We start from the raw sequence: 6000 nt of genomic DNA, 5'->3' as shown, positions 1-6000 counted from the left end.
GTCTTTGCTGCATTGTATATTCTTGCCTCCTTTGTAAAAAAAAAGGTACCCATGGGTGCATGGGTTTATTTCTGGCTTTTATCTTGTTCCATTGGCCTATATTTCTGTTTTTTTGCCAGGACCATACTGTCTTGATGACTGTAGCTTTGTAGTATAATCTGAATTCAGGAAGGTTGATTACTCCAGCCCCATTCTTCTTTCTCAAGACTGCTTTGGCTATTTGGGGTCTTTTGTGTTTCCATATGAAGTGTGAAATTTTTTTTCTAGTTCTGTGAAAAATGCCATTGGTAATTTGATAGGGATTGCATTGAATCTGTAGATTCCATTTGGTAGTATAGTCATTTTCACAATATTGATTCTTCTTACCTAGGAACATGGAATATCTCTCCATCTGTTTATGTCTTCTTTGATTTCTTTCATTAGTGTCTGATAAATTTCTGTGTAGAGTTATCTCCTTAGGTAAGTTTATTCCTAAATATTTAATTGTTTTTGTTCCAATGGTGAATGGGATTGAGTCCTTAATTTCTCTTTCTAATTTTTCATTGTTAGTGTATAGAAATGCAAGTGATTTCTGTGTATTGATTTTGTATCCTGCAACTTTGCTAAATTCACTGATTGGCTCTAGTAATTTTCTGATACTATCTTTAGAGTTTTCTATGTAAAGTATTATGTCATCTGCAAACAGTGAGAGCTTTACTTCTTCTTTTCTGATCTAGATTCTTTTTATTTCTTTTTCTTCTCTGATTGCTGTAGCTAGGACTTCCAGAACTATGTTGAATAAATATGGCGAAAGTGGACACTCTGTTCTTGTTCCCGATCTTAGGGGGAGTGATTTCAGTTTTTCACCATCAAGAATAATGTTTGCTGTAGGCTTCTCATATATGGCCTTTACTATGTTGAGGTAGGTTCCTTCTGTGCCCATTTTTTGGGAAGAGTTTTAATCATAAATGGGTGCTGAATTTTGTCAAAGGCTTTTTCTGCATCTATTGAGATTATCATATGGTTTTTATCTTTCAATTTGTTAATATGATGTACCACATTGATTACTTTGTGTATATTGAAGAATTCTTGCATCCCTGGAATAAACCCAGCTTGATTATGGTGTATGAGCTTTTTGATGTGTTGCTGAATTCTGTTTGCTAAAATTTTGTTGAGAATTTTTGCATCTGTATTCATCAGTGATGTTGGCCTGTAGTTTTCTTTTTCTTTTTTTTTCTGTTGTCTTTCTCTGGTTTTGGTATCAGGGTGATGGCGACCTTGCAGAATGACTTTGGAAGTATTCCTTCTTCTGCAATTAAAAAAATTTCTTTTTGAAGGATAGGCATTAGCTCTTCTCTAAATGTTTGATAGAATTCTGCTATGAAGGCATCTGGTCCTGGGCTTTTGTTTTTTGGGAGATTTTTTGATCACAGCTTCAATTTCATTGCTTGTAATTGGGCTGTTCAAAATTTCTATTTCTTCCAGGTTCAGTCTTGGAAGATTGAACTTTTCTAGGAATCTGTCCATTTCTTCCAGGATATCCATTTTGTTTCCATATAGCTGTTCATAATAGTCTCTTATAATCCTTCACGGTCCACTAGAAAAGGGAACAGCAACCATTCAGTATTCTTGCCTTGAGAACCCCATGAACAGTATGAAAAGGCAAAACAATAGGACACTGAAAGAGGAACTCCTCAGGTCAGCAGTTGCCCAATATGCTACTGAAGATCAGTAGAGAAATAACTCCAGAAAGAATGAAGAGATGGAGCCAAAACAAGAACAGCACCCAGTTGTGGATGTGACTGGTGATGGAAGCAAAGCCCGATGCTGTAAAGAGCAATATTGCATAGGAACCTGGAATGTTAGGTCCATGAATCAAGGCAAACTGGAAGTGGTCAAACAGGAGATGGCAAGAGTGAACATCAACATTCTAGGAATCAGCGAACTAAAATGGACTGGAATGGGTGAATTTAACTTAGATGACCATTATATCTACTCCTGTGGGCAAGAATCCCTTAGAAGTATTGGAGTAGCCCTCATAGTCAACAAAAGAGTACAAAATGCAGTAGTTGGATACAATCTCAAAAACGGCAGAATGATCTCTGTTCATTTCCAAGGCAAATCATTCAATATCACAGTAATCCAAGTCTATGCCCCAACTAGTAATGCTGAAGACCTACAAGACCTTCTAGAATTAACAGCCAAAAAAGATGTCCTTTTCATTATAGGGGACTGGAATGCAAAAGTAGGAAGTCAAGAAATACCTGGAATAACAGGCAAATCTGGCCTTGGGATACAGAATGAAGCAGGGCAAAGGCTAATAGTTTTGCCAAGAGAATGCACTGGTCATAGCAAACACCTTCTTCCAACAACACAAGAGAAGACTCTACACATGGACATCACCAGATGGTCAGTACCAAAATCAGATTGATTATATTCTTTGCAGGTAAAGATAAGAGAAGCTCTATACACTCAGCAAAAACAAGACGAGGAACTGACTGTGACTCAGATCAGGAACTCCTTATTCAAATTCAGACTTAAATTTAAGAAAGTAGGGAATGCCATTAGACCATTCAGGTATGATCTAAATCAAATCCCTTATGATTATACAGTAGAAGTGACAAATAGAATCAAGGGATTAGATCTGATAGACAGAATGCCTGAAGAGTATGGACAGAGGTTCATTACATTGTACAGGAGGCAGTGATCAAGACCACCTCCAAAAAAAGAAATGCAAGAAGGCAGAATGGTTGTGTGAGGAGGCCTTAAAAATACCTATGAAAAGAAAAGAAGTGAAAGGCAAAGGAGAAAAGGAAAGATATACCCATTTGAATGCAGAGTTCCAAAGAAATAGCAAGGAGAGAAAATAAAGCCTTCCTCAGTGATTAATGCAGAGAAATAGAGGAAAACAATAGAATGGGAAAGACTAGAGATCTCTTGAAGAAAATTAGAGATACCAAGGGAACATTTCATGCAAAGATGAGCACAATAAAGGACAGACGTGGTAGGGACCTAACAGAAGCAGAAGATATTAAGAAGAGGAGGAAAGAATACACAGAAGAACTGTACAAAAAACATCTTCATGAACCAGATAACCACAATGGTGTGATCACTCACCTAGAACCAGACATCCTGGAATGTGAAGTCAAATGGGCCTTAGGAAGCATCACTACAAACAAAGCTAGTGGAGGTGATGGAATTCCAGCTGAGCTATTTCAAATCCTAAAACATGATGCTGTGAAATTGCTGCACTCAATATGCCAGCAAAGTTGGAAAACTCAGCAGTGACCACAGGACTGGAAAAGGTCAGTTTTCACTCCAATCCCAAACAAAGACAATGTCAAAGAATGTTCAAACTACCGCACAATTGCACTCATCTCACATGCTAGCAAAGTAATGCTTAAAATTCTCCAAGCCAGGCTTCAACAGTATGTGAACTGTGAACTTCCAGATATTCAAGCTATATTTAGAAAAAGCAGAGGAACCAGAGATCAAACTGCCAACATCCTCTGGATCATCGAAAAAGCGAAAGAGTTCCAGAAAAACATCTACTTCTGCTTTATTGACTACACTAAAGTCTTTGACTCTGTGCATCACAAGAAAGTATGGAAAATTCTTAAAGAGATGGGAATGCCAGATCACCTTACCTGCCTCCTGAGAAATCTGTATGCAGGTCAAGAAGCAACAATTAGAACTAGACATGGAACAACAGACTGGTTCCAAATTGGGAAAGGAGTATGTCAAGGCTGTATTTTGTCACCTTACTTATTTAACTTATATGCAGAGTACATCATGAGAAATGCCAGGCTGGATGAAGCACAAGCTGGAATCAAGATTGCTGGGAGAAATATCAATCATCTCAGGTATACAGATGACATCACTCTTATGGCAGAAAGTGAAGGAGAACTAAAGAGCCTCTCAATAAAAGTGAAAGAGGAGAGTGGAAAAGTTGTCTTAAAACTCAACATTCAGAAAAGTAAGATCATGGCATTTGGTCCCATCCCTTCATGGCAAATAGATGGGGAAACAGTGGAAATAGTGACAGACTTTATGTTTTGGGGCTCCAAAATCACTGCAGATAATGACTGCAGCCATGAAATTAAAAGATGCTTGCTCCTTGGAAGAAAAGTTATGACCAACCTAGACAGCATATTACAGGAGAAGGCAATGGCAACCCACTCCAGTACTCTTGCCTGGAAAATCCCATGGACGGAGGAGCTTGGTAGGCTGCAGTCCATGGGGTCGCTATGGGTCGGACATGGCTGAAGCGACTTAGCAGCAGCAGCAGTAGCAGTAGCAGACAGCATATTAAAAAGCAGAGCCATTACTTTGTGAACAAAGGTCCGTCTACTCAAAGCTATGGTTTTTCCAGTAGTCATGGATGGGTGTGAGAGCTGGACTATAAAGAAAGCTGAGAGCCGAAGAATTGATGCTTTTGAACTGTGATGTTGGAGAAGACTCTTGAAAGTCCCTTGAACAGCAAGGAGACCCAACCAGTCCATCTTAAAGGAGATCAGTCCTGAATATTCATTGGAAGGACTGATCCTAAAGCTGAAAATCCAATACTTTGGCCACCTGATGTGAAAAACTGACTCATTTGAAAAGACCTTGATGCTGGGAAAGATTGAAGGCAGGAGAGGAAGGGGACAACAGAGGATGTGACAGCTGGATGGCATCACTGACTCAATGAACATGAGTTTGAGTAAACTCTGGGAGTTGGTGATGGACAGGGAAGCCTGGTGTGCTGTAGTCCATGGGGTCGCAAAGAGTCAGAGACGACTGAGCAACTGAACTGAACTGAAGTGAAAGTAAACATTTTCTACCTATTGACCTTCGTTTCCTGTGTCTGCTGCCTCCTCTCAGCCTTGTTGGGAGGCTAAAATGGAAGAGAGTTATATATATCCTCTGGGAACCCCTCTGAATTCCTAGGCAGAGGGATACCTCTTCACCTATACTCCAGAGTAATGAATGCACAGCTCAATTAATAAACAAAAATAAGTCACTATTTTACTGGAGTGATTTCTTTGCCTCCTCTGGGGTAAGTATCATTTCTTGGCCATCTTTTTAGCTGCACCCCTAATAAAACATCTGGGATTTAGCAGTGCTCTTTAAATGTTTGCTGCATAAATCAATGTTTGGTGTAATGCCTGTACTTGGGAGACCTCAGACAAACCTAGAGAGCACATTAAAAATCAGAGACATCACTTTGCCAACAACGGTTCATGAAACCAAAGCTATGGTTTTTCCAGTAGTCATGTATGGATATGAGAGTTGGACCATAAAGAAGGCTGAGCACCGAAGAATTGATGCTTTTGAACCGTGGTGCTGGGGAAGACTCTTGAGAGTTATCTTGGACAGCAAGGAGATCAAACCAGTCAATCCTAAAGGAAATCAACCCTGAATATTCATTGGAAAGACTGATGCTGAAGCTGAAGCTCCAATACTTTGGCCACCTGATACGAAGAGCAGACTCATTGGAAAAGACCCTGATGCTGGGAAAGATTGAGGGCAGGAGGAGAAGGGGATGACAGAGGATGAGATGGTTGGATGGTGTCACCAATTCAAAGGACATGAGTTTGAGCAAACTCTGGGAGATAGTGAAGCACAGGGAAGCCTGGAGTGCGGCAGTCCATGGGGTCACACAGAGAGTCAGACACGACTGAGTGACTGAGTGAGCTGCTGCACCAATATAAGTAAATCAAAATCTAAGCCTATAAGCATCTCAAGTTCAGGAAAGAGAAAGCTAAGGGCAACCAATCACAGCCAACCTGGGTTTAAGCTACAATCAATAATTTCCTTACTTTGCTTCCACTTTTTCCCTGTGAAAGATTTTCCCCAGCTCCCTTTAGGGAGCACTTCTCACCACTTCCCCTTTGGCTTAAATAAATTCCTAAAATTTTGGTTTGCCTCAGTTTATCTTTTAATGGGACTCAGAGCCAAGTTTCTTTCTTTATTTCAAAGATCCATTTATTATTTATTTAGTTATTTACCTACTTTGTGTGTGTGTGTGTGTGCTGTGGT

This window comes from Ovis canadensis, chromosome 22 (assembly GCF_042477335.2).
Source record: "Ovis canadensis isolate MfBH-ARS-UI-01 breed Bighorn chromosome 22, ARS-UI_OviCan_v2, whole genome shotgun sequence".
Taxonomy (NCBI): domain Eukaryota; kingdom Metazoa; phylum Chordata; class Mammalia; order Artiodactyla; family Bovidae; genus Ovis; species Ovis canadensis.
Note: the sequence above shows the minus strand (reverse complement) of the source record.